We start from the raw sequence: 15,322 nt of genomic DNA, 5'->3' as shown, positions 1-15,322 counted from the left end.
TTAAAGAGCCCATGGATAAAAAGTTGGAAAACATGTTAAGGAAAATGTTTCAGCACACAGGGTTTGCTTTTCAACCAGAGCTGCAACATATTGGTGTGAATACCTGTGTGATATGGTCGAGAGGGAGACTTCCATCAACGAGATACAGGATAAGATTAAGGTGTTGAAGGTCACCAATTCTTTCATCTGTGACGCCAATATGCAAATTATTTGCCTGAACGCAAAGGTTTCAGGATTCATTTTAGCTCGCAGGACTCTGTGGCTAAAGTCTTGGTCTGTGGACATGACCTCTAAGTCGAGGCTGTTGTCCCTGCTTTTTCAAGGAAAGATTTTGTTCAGTCCAGGTTTGGATTCGATCATATCTACAGTTACGGGAGGTAAGGAAGCTTTCCTACCGCAGGATAAGAAAGCTAAGCCTAAAGGATCTACTTTTTGTCCCTTTCATGTGGAAAAAGCCCAGCGCCAGCAGCCTGACAGGAAAGCAGATCAGTCCCAGCGAACAGAGGCCTGCTCAGCCTTGGAACAAGTCCAAGGAAAACAAGAAGCCCGCCAAGACTAAATCGGCATGAAGGGGCGGCCCCCCAGTGGCGTCACTAGGGTTGGTGTCACCCGGTGCGGTAAGTTATGGTGTCACCCCCCTCCCCCCAGAAAGCAGACACACACAAACACAAAAACACAGGCACACACACATACAAACACTCAGACACACTTAAAAACACACTCAGATGCACACACAAACATTCGGAAACACACACAAAAACACTCAGACAGACACACACACACACACACAAAAACACTCAGGCACACACACACACACACAAAAACTCAGACACACACACATACAAAATATGTAAACTGCACTGCATTAATTATAAAGCTCATGCCTAGAGTTGCTCCCTGGTTCAGCAGAGCATCAAATGAAAGATAAACACGTTTAGGCGTGCAAACTATGAAAATTCTGCTCTCTGACTCTGTTCCAAGTCTGTCAGTGCACAGCCCCGGGCCGCGTGCCTACCGCTTCTTATGGCCAAGCACCTCTGCTCTCTGCCCACCCCCAGACCCCGTCCACCCTCCCCTCCTACCTCTTCAGTGTGCACTTAGTGTACCGTAACTGTACCGGTCTGGTGGGCATCATACGTGGCTCCTTCACTTTAGAGACAGTAGTCAGACAGTCATGCAGTCAGGTGCCAGACATCCCCCTTATGATTTCCCAGTTCCCATTTAGAGAGACAGCACAGCAGTGAGTGACTCCACTACTCCACACGTCATTGAGCAGTGAGCACAGATAGGCAGGCAGGTAGGTTTAGGCTAGCAGCGCAACTTTGCAAGCCCAACGGAACGCCCACAACATTCATAGTGAAATTGGGCAGGGGAGGTTCAAAGTACAAACAAGCAAAAGAAGCCGGGAAAACTATTTGTGGAAATTGCAGCGCTGGCTCAAGGGGCAAAAAAATGAAGTGTCTACAACTTTCCCAGTCCCTCTAATGTTCACAAATGCTGGTTCCTCTAATAAAAAATATATGTATCTCTACATTGTATTTCTTTGAATTTAAAAAAAAAAAATATTTTTTTTGGTGGTGTCACCCCCTGGAGGGTGTCACCCGGGTGCGGCCCGCACCCTCCTAGTGACACCACTGCGGCCCCCGACCGGTCTCCGGACCAAGTAGAGGGCAGATTGTCTCTCTTCTCTGAAGCCTGGTTGCAGGATATTCAGGACCCTTGGGTTCTGGAGGTTGTCGCCCAGGGTTACTGGATAGGGTTCAGGTCCAATCCGCCCAGGGGCAGATTCCTCCTGTCAAACCTGTCTTCAAAACTGGAAAAGAGAAAGGCCTTTCTAGAATGTGTGAGGGATCTCTCCTCTTTAGGAGTTATCGTACCAGTACCCTTCAGTCTTGCGATGGCCCCGAGAGTCTTCACAAAGGTTCTGGGGGTGCTTCTTGCAGTGGTCAGATCCAGGGGCATTGCTGTGGCACCCTATTTGGACGACATCCTAGTCCAGGCCCCGTCGTTCAGCCTCACAGAGGATCATTCGAGGGCACTTCTTTTATTGCTCCAATCTCACGTTTAGAAGATCAACCCAGAAAAGAGTTCCCTGGTTCCCTGCATATGGGTGGAGTTCCTGGGCATGATAATAAACTCTATGTCCATGAAGATATTTCTCACAGAGCAACGACGCAGGAAGATTGCGTCCACCGGTCTTGCCCTTCAGTCCTCCTCAAGCCCTTCGGTGGCTCAGTGTATGGAGATGATCGGGCTCATGGTTTCCAGCATAGACGTCATCCCTTTCACCAGGTTCCATCTCAGACCTCTTCAATTGTGCACGTTGAGACAGTGGAACGCCGATCATTGAGATCACAGAGGATATCTATGGATGCTTGGACTAGGCACTCCCTCTCTTGGCTGATCTGTCTGGAGCATCTGTCCCAGGGGACATCCTTTTAGAGACCGTCCTGGGATATTGTGACCACGGACGCGAGTCTGGCCGGATGGTGTGCTGTTAAGGGTGCCAGAATGGCACAAGGAAAATGGTCCCGGGAGGATTCTCTCCTTCCAATAAATATTATGGAACTTCGAGCAATTTACAACGCTCTTAGGGCATGGCCTCTTCTGGGGTCGTTCAGCTTCATCAGATTCCAGACCGACAACATTACCTTGGTGGCTTACATCAACCATCGGGGTAACGAAAAGCTCCCTAGCAATAAGGGAGGTGTCTCGGATTTTGGAGTAGGCGGAGTCCCACAGCTGCTCTCTCTCAGCGATCCACATTCCAGGTGTGGACAACTGGGAAGCGGACTTTCTAAGCAGGCAATCCTTCCATCTGTGGGTATGGTCTCTTCACCCCGAAGTGTTTGCAGAGATTTGTCTCAGATGGGGAATGCCGGAGATAGATCTCATGGGGTCCAGACTCAATTGCAAGCTACCCTGATACGGGTTGAGGGATCCCCAGGCAGAGCTGATAGATGCCTTAGTGGTGCCTTGGGTATTCAGCCTAGTTTACATTTTTCCACCGTTACCACTTCTACCTCTTTAGTGGCATGCATCAAGCAGTAGCGAGCTTCGGCCATCTTGATTGCTCCATCGTGGCTGCGGATCTGGTGGGGAGGTCATCCTCTCCACCATGGAGGTTACCCTGTCGCTGGGATCTGCCTGGCCCCTTTCAACATCAAAATCTCGTTTCTCTGAGGCTGACTGCGTGGGGATTGAACGCTTAGTCTTAGCCAAGAGAGGTTTTTCTGAAAGTGTGATTGACAATCTAGTTCAGGCAAGGAAGCCAGTCACTCGTCGCATCTACCATAAGGTGTGGAGTACTTACTTGTCCTGGTGTGAGAAGCACGGATGTCCTTGGCATAAGGTGAAGATATCCAGGATTCTGTCTTTTCTCCAAAAGACATTGGGACATTAGCCTCCTCAGAGGATCACGGCTCATTCAACTAGGGCTGTGGCTTCGTCTTGGGCCTTCAAGAATGAGGCCTCTATGGAGCAGATTTGTAACGCGGCTACCTGGTCCTCCTTACACACTTTTACAAAGTTTTATAAATTTGACGTTTTTGCTTCTGCGGAAGCTGTTTTTGAGAGAAAGGTTTTACAGGCTGTGGTGCCCTCAGATTAGGGTCTGCCTTTTTACTCTCCTGGTTTTATTCAGTGTCCTCTAAAGCTTGGGTATATGTTTCCCAAAAGTAATGAATGTAGCCGTCGTGGGGAGGAGAGTCCACGGCTCCTGCCCGCATCTCAGGTGGGCGGACCTAAATTTAATTTATCTTCTGGCACTATTTATACCCTGATATTTCTCCTACTGTTCCTTGTTCCCTCGGCAAAATGACTGGGGGATGAGGAGAGTGGGGGAGGTATTTAATCCTTTGGCTGGGGTGTCTTTGCCTCCTCCTGGTGGCCAGGTTCTTTATTTCCCAAATGTAATGAATGAAGCCGTGGACTCTCCTCCCCACGATGGAAATAAAATTATCAGTTAAGCATAATTTATGGGGTTTTTTGTCAGGCAGATTGCAGATATTGTGTAGTCTTTCTTTGGGAGTTAGCCGGGCGTTACAGGAGGAGTATAAGGAAAACATGACGTAGACGGTCTGCCGGAGTTAACTGGGCATTTCAGGGGAGCATAGCTAAGATAAGGCATAGGTGTAGGCGGTATTAGGGAGTGCTTGCGGCCTTCAGTGAAACATGGTGGAGGGTCTGTCCTGGTTTGGGGCTGCATTTCTGCAAGTGGCGTTGGCGATATTGTCTGAATTGATGGGATCATGAATGCTGAAAAGTACAGAGAGGTTATAAAATTCATCATGCCATTCCTTCTGTAAAGCACCTGATTGAAAATGGATCCCAAGCACACCTCGGTTTGTGCTGCAATAGCAAATCTCTACAAGTTTGGATAACAAAATTTTAAAGGCATAGAGGGGTCAAAATTGAAATATGCATAGGTGCATTTCAATGTTAAACAAAACATTTTTGCAAAATACTTCCTTTAGCAAAAATGCTTCTAGTAGTTTGTCAAACGCACATATGCTGTGAGTGCCCGTTTAGTATTCAAACATGACACTAATTAAAGAGATATTAAACAGTAAATATAAAAAGAAAATATATATATATTAAAGTAAATATAAAAAGAAAAAGATTGTGTAAAAAACAGCAAAATAATGTACTTGTTTTCTTGCAAAATTAGCAAAATCCTCAGTGTAGCCACTGCCCTCAGAGTTTTAAGAGCAGAGGATTTAAGATATAATTCTGTCAGTTCTGGGCATGAGCAAATTTGACTCCCTTATTTATTCACAAGCCTAGAAGTTATATGACTTCAGGCTAAGATAAAATTTCCTGCAAAGGCCTCATCCTCCATGTAGGGCTGTGACAGAAAGTACAAATGTGTAGTGTAAGAAACAATAAATAAAAAGGTAAAATCCAGTTAAATAGATTAATAATACATATTGCAATGATTTCTACTAAGTATAAGCAACTATTAGTGCTTTTTTAATACAGCAATGAAACAATCTGTTTAACATCCCTTTAAATTGTCTTCACAGGCACAATACACACCACTGACAGATCTGTGAGCTTTATACTGGTGCACAGGCGAGTATCAGAGATAGCTTATTACTATAGGGAGCTACAAATAGCTTTTACTTTAAGGGACAGTCTCGTCAAAATTAAACTTTCACGATTCAGATAGGGCATGCAATTTTAAACAACTTTCCAATTTACTTATATCAAATGTTCTTTGTTCTATTGGTATTCTTTGTTGAATGTTAAACCTAGGCAGGCTCATATGGTAATTTCTAAGCCATTGAAGGCCACCTCTTATCTCAGTGCATATTAACAGTTTTTCACAGTAAGGCATGGCTTGTTCATGTGTGCCATTATAGATAGTGTTGTGCTCACTCTGTGGAGTTATTTATGAGTCAGCACTGATTGGCTTAAATGCAAGTCTGTCAAAAGAACTGAAATAAGTGGACAGTCTGCAGAGGCTTAGCTACAAGATAATCACAGAGGTAAAACGTATATCAATAGAACCATGTTGGTTATGTAAAACTGAGGAATGGGTATTAAAAGGATTATCTACCTTTTTTAACAATAAAAATTCTGGCGTAGACTGTCCCTTTAAACTTTTTTTCATTACAAAGTACTTGTGTATAAAAGAACAGAAGTTAAATGTTACATACTTTTTTTAAGCGCCATATCCCTTTGATTTCCAAAGTTAAAAGCATATTGCCATAGTAGCAAAATGTTACACCAGTGTTTACCAGAACAAAAACATTTATGCAAGTGAATAATTCAAACAATGTGTCATGCTTACACTGCTATGAATAAAATCAAATCTGGAAGACAAAGTTTGTAACCAATTAAATAAAATCATTACATTAAAAGACAATTATTGTGCCTTACAATAATAAAATGTAAAAGTTGCTTATCTAAACTAATGTATTTGTATATTAAACATATAAACAAACACCCAGCACATTTAATATTATGTTTTGTCTACAATAACATGTTAGACTTGTATTAAATTTTATAGAAGCAACCTTGATAAGTTTCACTTGCAGCTGTATCTAACCTTCTGAGTTTATTCAAATAAATATTCAAATGCAAAAAGTACATATTTTAAATAGTTAAATCATATTCCTTTTTGTATTACAGATACTATCTTTCTATTTGTTTAATAAGCAGTGTAGTTATTCCTAAAACATGCCAATGTATTTAACATCTAACCAGTATTAATGAGTGCTTCAAATTAATCTCACCAGTTAATTCCTAGGACACATAACAAGTTGCCCTATGTTTTCTCTAATGCCACACCACCAGCAAAACTTAATTTTACCCTCATAAAACCCCACTTACCTCTCTGTTGGGTGCTCACTTCTGTACCTGGTAGATGTCTTCTCTGTTAAAGCTTTCAGTTAGGAAAAAACAATGCTATAACTCAAACAGGACACACGTGGGAGTTGCCCACAAGTTATAAGTTAGCCAGGTGGGAGGGAAGACTACACTGATACCAGGCGTAGCTGTTATAAAAAAGCACTGATGTGGTTAATAATTTGGTTACCATGTTAAAAGGAAACAAGGAGGGAGATTATGACGTACAGAGGGTAATGTTGGGCTATGTCTGATAAAAAGAAACATGAGATCAATTAGGCTAACAGACATGGCAAGTGAGGTTATGAAGAAGGGCTATTACTAGGAAAGATCTTTGTGTATATGCAATAATAGGAGACTTAGTAGCAGATCAGCGTGGTTTGTTGAATTAGCTTTTATAGGTAAATTCCATTTGAATAAAATGCTAATTTTTATAGCCCCTAAATACACTGTAGTAAATGCTACAGACCTCATAAAATGACCTTACAACATGCTACACAGTTAGATAAACCCAGGAGCTAATTTATATCTGACACCAATGGCTCCATGTAAGCTGCTCCGGAGCCCTTGTGGGGCATGTTTGCATATGCGAGCCTGCTTCCCGCAATATAAGAAGCAGCGGTCATTAGAGAATTCATAGAGAGCTCGCTCGCGTGCTCTTGGTGATTGACAGTCCCTTCCAGGCGAGTTAAGGGGCGGGCATTACACTCAGCGGAGTGTGTAATGCTGCATACGGGCCAGTGGACAAACAGATCCAGTGAAGGCGTGTGGACAACATCTCAAGTTGAGAAGCTGTCCGCACGCCATTTAATACATGGCACCCTAAATGGCGATAGCAGAGGAAATAAGATAAACAACATTCAAGAAGACTGGTGATGGATAAACAGTGCAAATTCTCCAACTAAATAATATTTTTAAATTATTTTAAATAATTTATTTTGTAAGAGGATCCTTCTAATTTCAGTGCTTAATTGCAGATATATGTGATGCATATATAAATGACTTTAGTGTCTGTAAGAGCAGGTTAGTATTTCAAAAGATATAGAACTTCTTTGATGCGTGCTGTAGGTGTATTTTATTATGCATTGGCTAATAGTTTTATTGCAGAGAGTTTATGGCACTGGCAGTCATAAAAAATAATTGCATGGGTGTTAAATATATAATCAGCTGATTTTGAATCTTTAGAAAAGCATTTTTAAATGTGGCCTTATTTCTACTCACAGGAACATTAATACCTCAATTCCAATCAATTAGTAATGCATAACTTGCGAGGCGACATTTACACACCAGCATTCCATTTATTAAAGGGAAGTCTAGTTAAAATTCAACTTTCATGATTCAGATAGGGCATGCAATTTTAAACAACTTCCCAATGTATTTTTATCATCAAATTTGCTTTGTTCTCTTGGTATTATTTGTTGAAAGCTAAACCTAGGTAGTCTCATATACTAATTTCTAAGTCCTTGAAGGCTGTCTTTTATCTAAGTGCATTTTTACAGTTTTTCACAGTAAGACACGGCTAGTTCATGTGAGTCATATAGAGTTGTGCTCACTCCGTGGAGTTATTTATGAGTGAGCACTGATTGGCTAAAACACAAGACTGCCAAAATAACTGAAATAAGGGGGCAGTTTGCAAAGACTTTGATACAAGGTAATCACAGAGGTAAAAAGTATATTAATATAATAGTGTTGGTTATGCAAAACTGGATATGGGAGGTTAAAGGGACACTCAAGTCAAAATTAAACTTTCATGAATCAGATAGAGCATGCAATTTTAAACAACTTTCCATTTTACTTCCATTACCAAATTGTGCATAATCTTTTTATATTTACACTTTTGATTCACCAGCTCCTACTGAGCATGTGCAAAAATTCACAGAATATACGTATATGCATTTGTGATTGGCTGACGGCTGTCACATGATACAGAGGGAGTGGAAAGAGAAATGACTTTAAAATTTGTCAGAAAAAAATCTACTACTCATTTGAAGTTCAGACTAAGTGCCATTGCATTGTCTTTTTATCATGTACGTGTTGATTATGCAAATTTACTGTATTTACTGGTCCTGTATTTGCGGGCAGGGCTGTGTGTGGGAAGGATGGGGTTATGCGTGGATAGGTGGGGATAAGGCTGGTAAGTGGTGTGGCTGGAAGACATGTGTGTGTGTCCAGAGGTCCATAAGCATGTCTGTGCAGTGCTTGGGCCGTGACAGTTCTAGAATAAAAATGGGGTAACAAAAGTGGTGAAGACAAAGCACACATAATATATCAAACCATTTGCAGCTCAACAGTGGTGCTACATGTGTTTTGAGGTAGAACCACCAATGGGCTTGGGGGGCATAGTCAGTCCCTTAAAATATGTTGGCAGACGCCGGACACACCTCTTCGGGACAATACTGCAGGATGCGTGAGGGTTGGGAGGTGTACAGCAACTTACAGTTCCTGTGCATCCTCACTTCACATTTTAATAAACACATTTCTTAAAAATAAAAAGGTTAAAAAGCTCAGAATACACTTTTAAAAGCTATGTAAATAAATACATTTAAACACTTAAAGGGACAGTCTAGTCAAACATAAACTTTTATGATTCAGATAGGGCATGCAATTTTAAACAACTTTCCATTTAACTTTTATCATTAATTTTGCTTTGTTCATTTGGTATTCTTAGTTGACAGCTAAACCTAGGAGGCTCATATGCATATTTCTTAGCCCTTGAAGGCTGCCTCTTATCTGAATGCATTTTGAAAATTTTCACAACTAGAAGGCATTAGTTCATGTGTGCCATATAGATAACATTGTGCTCACGCCCGTGGAGTTACCTAGGAGTCAGCACTGTTTGGCTAAAATGCAAGTCTGCCAAAAGAACTGAAATAAGGGGGCAGTCCTCAGAGGATTAGATACAAGGCAATCACAGAGGCAAAAAGTATATTAATATAAATGTGTTGGTTATGCAAAACTGGGGAATGGGTAATAAAGGGATTATCTATCTTTTTAAACAAACATAAATTCTGGTGTAGACTGTCCCTTTAAAGCAGTCTTCATCCATATTGAATTATAGGTATCCTTTACTTTCAGTTTAGCTTATAACACTTGTTTTATAAAGTTGTTCATATGCTTAATTATAATTTACTGTTGTATCATTTATATATTTACTGTTATATCATTTCCAAATGTAGTTTCTTACTTTAAAGAGATACTGAACCCAATTTTTTTCTCTTTCATGATACAGATATTTAGCCACCAATCAGCAAGCACATTTAGCCACCAATCAGCAAACACTACCCAGTTGCTGAACCAAAGCTTGCATTGATAATAGAAGTAAATTAGAAAATTGCTTAAAATTACATGCTGTCTGAATCATGACAGAAAAAAAATTGGGTTCAGTATCCCTTTAATCAGCAGCTATTTTGAATTGGAATGACTTAAAAAACAAAACTAAATCCAGACTGCTATATGATGTTTTCCTGTGGAAATGCTAATGGATTTTTTTTGTCTGTAGCGGGATGGGGTTAATACTGAAAGTTTGAGGCGTCTCCAGCCAAGTATTATAGTTAGCATAGACATTGCTTAGCAACATTTATAAACTGTGTATCATTCCCACGGTTTCAAAACTGCATAGTCTATTTCCATACACGTGTTTCTAATACTTTCGGTCATTTTATAAAAATATACAAATCCAGAAACATTGGAGAATTCATGCTAGGTTTTTTGTTAAATCAAGCTCAAGTGGTGTTTGAGTGTTACAGGATTATAAAACTGTACAAAAAAGAATAATTTTAAACATTTTTTTTTTCATGTGTCATGTTATTACAATTATAATGCACTTACTCTTTCTCAAAAACAAAACTTTTGAACATATAAAAAATATATTTTATTTCTAGAGAAATCGTGTCAAATGACAGCCCTCCAAAGTAGGTTGTCAAAATAACAGCCACCAATTCTAAATAGCGAGTGCCTTGCTAATCTGCTTATTAATGATCCTTGTGCGCGCTCCCTTCTTCACGTGCATTGGAGGAAAGATTTAATCGTATGCGCCCCAATCATCCTGAAGGCGACGTGTCCAGAAATGAGTGTAGAATGAGTGAAGGCTCAGAGTGTAATTTCATGCAGCAATGCTCCATTTCTGCTGATTGTGGCAGGCTGTCAATTATATTATACATATATGTTCTCCTCAGGAAAATCACGTATGAAAAAAAAAAAACATAATTTATGCTTACCTGATAAATTTATTTCTCTTGTAGTGTGTTCAGTCCACGGGTCATCCATTACTTATGGGATATATTCTCCTCCCCAACAGGAAGTTGCAAGAGGATCACCCAAGCAGAGCTGCTATATAGCTCCTCCCCTCACATGTCATATCCAGTCATTCGACCGAAACAAGACGAGAAAGGAGAAACTATAGGGTGCAGTGGTGACTGGAGTTATAATTTAAAATTTAGAACCTGCCTCAAATAGACAGGGCGGGCCGTGGACTGAACACACTACAAGAGAAATAAATTTATCAGGTAAGCATAAATTATGTTTTCTCTTGTTAAGTGTGTTCAGTCCACGGGTCATCCATTACTTATGGGATACCAATACCAAAGCTAAAGTACATGGATGATGGGAGGGACAAGGCAGGAACATTAAACAGAAGGAACCACTGCCTGTAGAACCTTTCTCCCAAAAACAGCCTCCGAAGAAGCAAAAGTGTCAAATTTGTAAAATTTGGAAAAAGTATGAAGTGAAGACCAAGTTGCAGCCTTGCAAATCTGTTCAACAGAGGCCTCATTCTTAAAGGCCCAGGTGGAAGCCACAGCTCTAGTGGAATGAGCTGTAATTCTTTCAGGAGGCTGCTGTCCAGCAGTCTCATAGGCTAAGCGTATTATGCTACGAAGCAAAAAAGAGAGAGAGGTAGCCGAAGCCTTTTGACCTCTCCTCTGTCCAGAGTAAACGACAAACAGAGAAGAAGTTTGTCGAAAATCTTTAGTTGCCTGTAAGTAGAACTTCAGAGCACGGACCACATCTAGATTATGCAAAAGACGTTCCTTCTTTGAAGAAGGATTAGGACATAAGAATAGAACAACAATCTCTTGATTGATATTCTTGTTAGAAACAACCTTAGGTAAAAACCCAGGTTTAGTACGCAGGACTACCTTGTCTGAATGAAAGATCAGATAAGGAGAATCACAATGTAAGGCAGATAACTCAGAGACTCTACGAGCCGAGGAAATAGCCATCAAAAACAGAACTTTCCAAGATAAAAGGTTAATATCAATGAAATGAAGGGGTTCAAACGGAACACCCTGGAGAACTTTAAGAACCAAGTTTAAGCTCCACGGAGGAGCAACAGCTTTAAACACAGGCTTAATCCTAGCCAAAGCCTGACAAAAAGCCTGGACGTCTGGATTCTCTGCCAGACGCTTGTGTAAAAGAATAGACAGAGCAGAAATCTGTCCCTTTAGTGAACTAGCGGATAAGCCCTTTTCTAAACCCTCTTGTAGAAAAGACAATATCCTAGGAATCCTAACCTTACTCCATGAGTAACTCTTGGATTCACACCAATATAAATATTTACGCCATATCTTGTGGTAAATTTTTCTGGTAACAGGTTTCCGAGCCTGTATTAATGTATCAATAACCGAATCCGAAAACCCACGCTTTGATAGAATCAAGCGTTCAATTTCCAAGCAGTCAGCCTCAGAGAAATTAGGTTTGGATGGTTGAAAGGACCCTGGATTAGAAGGTCCTGCTTCAGGGGTAGAGACCGTGGTGGACAGGAAGACATGTCCACTAGGTCTGCATACCAGGTCCTGCGTGGCCACGCAGGCGCTATCAGAATCACCGATGCTCTCTCCTGTTTGATCCTGGCAATCAGACGAGGAAGCAACGGAAAAGGTGGAAACACATAAGCTATGTTGAAAACCCAAGGAGCTGCTAGTGCATCTACCAGCACCACTCCCGGGTCCCTGGACCTGGATCCGTAACAAGGAAGCTTGGCGTTCTGGCGAGATGCCATGAGATCCAGATCCGGTTTGCCCCAACGAAGAATTAGTTGGGCAAATACCTCCGGGTGAAGTTCCCACTCCCCCGGATGAAAAGTCTGGCGACTTAAAAAATCCGCCTCCCAGTTCTCCACGCCTGGGATGTAGATCGCTGACAGGTGGCAAGAGTGAGACTCTGCCCAGCGAATTATCTTCGAGACTTCCAACATCGCTAGGGAACTCCTGGTTCCCCCTTGATGATTGATGTAAGCCACAGTCGTGATGATGTCCGACTGAAATCTGATGAACCTCAGTGTTGCCAACTGAGGCCAAGCTAGAAGAGCATTGAATATTGCCCTTAACTCTAGAATGTTTATTGGGAGGAGTTTCTCCTCCTGAGTCCACGATCCCTGAGCCTTCAGGGAGTTCCAGACTGCTCCCCAGCCTAGTAGGCTGGCATCTGTTGTTACAATCGTCCAATCTGGTCTGCGAAAGGACATTCCTTTGGACAGATGAACCCGTGATAACCACCAGAGAAGAGAATCTCTGGTCTCCTGGTCCAGATTTAGCAAAGGGGACAGATCTGAGTAATCCCTGTTCCATTGACTTAGCATGCATAGTTGCAGCGGTCTGAGATGTAGGCGCGCAAATGGCACTATGTCCATCGCCGCGACCATTAAGCCGATCACTTCCATGCACTGAGCTACTGATGGGCTTGGAATGGAGTGAAGGACACGGCAAGCATTGAGAAGTTTTGATAGCCTGGACTCCGTCAGGTAAATCTTCATCTCTACAGAATCTATAATAGTCCCTAGAAAAGGGACCCTTGTGAGTGGTAACAGAGAACTCTTTTCCACGTTCACTTTCCACCCATGCAAACTCAGAAATGCTAGAACTATCTCTGTATGAGACTTTGCATTTTGAAAACTTGACGCTTGTATCAGAATGTCGTCTAGGTACGGAGCCACCGCTATGCCTCATGGTCTTAGTACCGCCAGAAGAGAGCCCAGAACCTTTGTAAAAATTCTCGGGGCCGTAGCCAACCAGAAGGGAAGCGCTACAAACTGGTAATGCCTGTCTAGAAAGGCAAACCTTAGGTACCGATAGTGATCTTTGTGAATCGGTATGTGAAGGTAGGCATCCTTTAAATCCACTGTGGTCATATATTGACCCTCTTGGATCATGGGTAGGATGGACCGAGTGGTTTCCATCTTGAACGATGGAACCCTTAGGAATTTGTTTAGGATTTTTAAATCTAAGATTGGTCTGAAGGTTCCCTCCTTCTTGGGAACCACAAACAGATTTGAATAAAACCCTTGCCCCTGTTCCGTCCATGGAACTGGGTGGATCACTCCCATCACTAAGAGGTCTTGTACACATTGTAGAAATGCCTCTTTCTTTACTAGGTTTGTTGATAACCTTGACAGATGAAACCTCCCTTGTGGAGGAGAAGTCTTGAAATCCAGAAGGTATCCCTGAGATATAATCTCCAGCGTCCAGGGATCCTGTACATCTCTTGCCCAAGCCTGGGCGAAGAGAGAGAGTCTGCCCCCCACTAGATCCGTCTCCGGAAAGGGGGCCCTGACTTCATGCTGTCTTAGGGGCGGAAGTAGGCTTTCTGGCCTGCTTGCCCTTGTTCCATGACTGGTTGCCTTTCCAACCCTGTCTGTAACGAGCAGTAGTTCCTTCCTGTTTTGGAGCGGAGGAAGTTGATGCTGCTCCTGCCTTGAAATTACGAAAGGCACGAAAATTAGACTGTTTGGCCTTCGTTTTGGCCCTGTCCTGAGGAAGGGTGTGGCCCTTACCTCCAGTAATGTCAGCAATAATTTCCTTCAAGCCGGGCCCGAATAAGGTCTGCCCTTTGAAAGGAATGTTTAGTAATTTAGACTTAGAAGTTACATCTGCTGACCAGAATTTAAGCCAAATCGCTCTGCGCGCCTGTATGGCGAATCCGGAATTTTTTGCCGTAAGTTTGGTTAAATGCACTACGGCATTCGAAACAAACGCATTAGCCAGCTTAAGGGTTCTAATCTTGCTCAGAGACTCATCCAATGGTGCTGTGCGAATCGCCTCTTCCAGAGACTCAAACCAGAATGCCGCTGCAGCAGTGACAGGCGCAATGCATGCAAGAGGCTGTAATATAAAACCTTGTTGAATAAACATTTTCTTAAGATAACCCTCTAATTTTTTATCCATTGGATCTGAGAAAGCACAGCTATCCTCCACCGGGATAGTGGTACGCTTGGATAAAGTAGAAACTGCTCCCTCCACCTTAGGGACCGTCTGCCATAAGTCTCGTGTGGTGGCGTCTATAGGGAACATTTTTCTAAATATCGGAGGAGGGGAAAAAGGCACACCGGGTCTATCCCACTCCTTACTAATAATCTCTGTAAGCCTCTTTGGTATAGGAAAAACGTCAGTACACACCGGCACCGCGTAGTATTTATCCAGCTTACATAATTTCTCTGGGATTGCCACCGTGTCACAATCATTCAGAGCCGCTAACACCTCCCCTAGCAACACGCGGAGGTTCTCAAGCTTAAATTTAAAATTTGAAATTTCTGAATCCGGTCTCCCCGAATCAGAACCGTCACCCACAGAATGAAGCTCTCCGTCCTCATGTTCTGCAAATTGTGACGCAGTATCAGACATGGCTCTCGTGTCATCGGCGCGCTCTGTCCTTAACCCAGAACTGTCGCGCTTGCCTCTTAACTCTGGCATATTGTATAATACTTCTTTCATAACATTAGCCATATCATGTAAAGTGATTTGTAAGGGCCTTGATGTACTTGGCGCCTCAATCTCACGCACCTCCCGAGCGGGAGACGAAGGTACTGACACGTGAGGAGAGTTAGACGGCATAACTGCCCCCTCGTTGTCTGGTGATAATTTTTTAAGCGGTACAGATTGATTTTTCAAAGTAACATCAATACAATTGGTACACATATTTCTATTGGGCTCCACAACGGCTTTTAAGCATAATGAACAAGCAGATTCCTCTGTATCAG

This window comes from Bombina bombina, chromosome 4 (genome assembly GCF_027579735.1).
Source record: "Bombina bombina isolate aBomBom1 chromosome 4, aBomBom1.pri, whole genome shotgun sequence".
Taxonomy (NCBI): domain Eukaryota; kingdom Metazoa; phylum Chordata; class Amphibia; order Anura; family Bombinatoridae; genus Bombina; species Bombina bombina.
Note: the sequence above shows the minus strand (reverse complement) of the source record.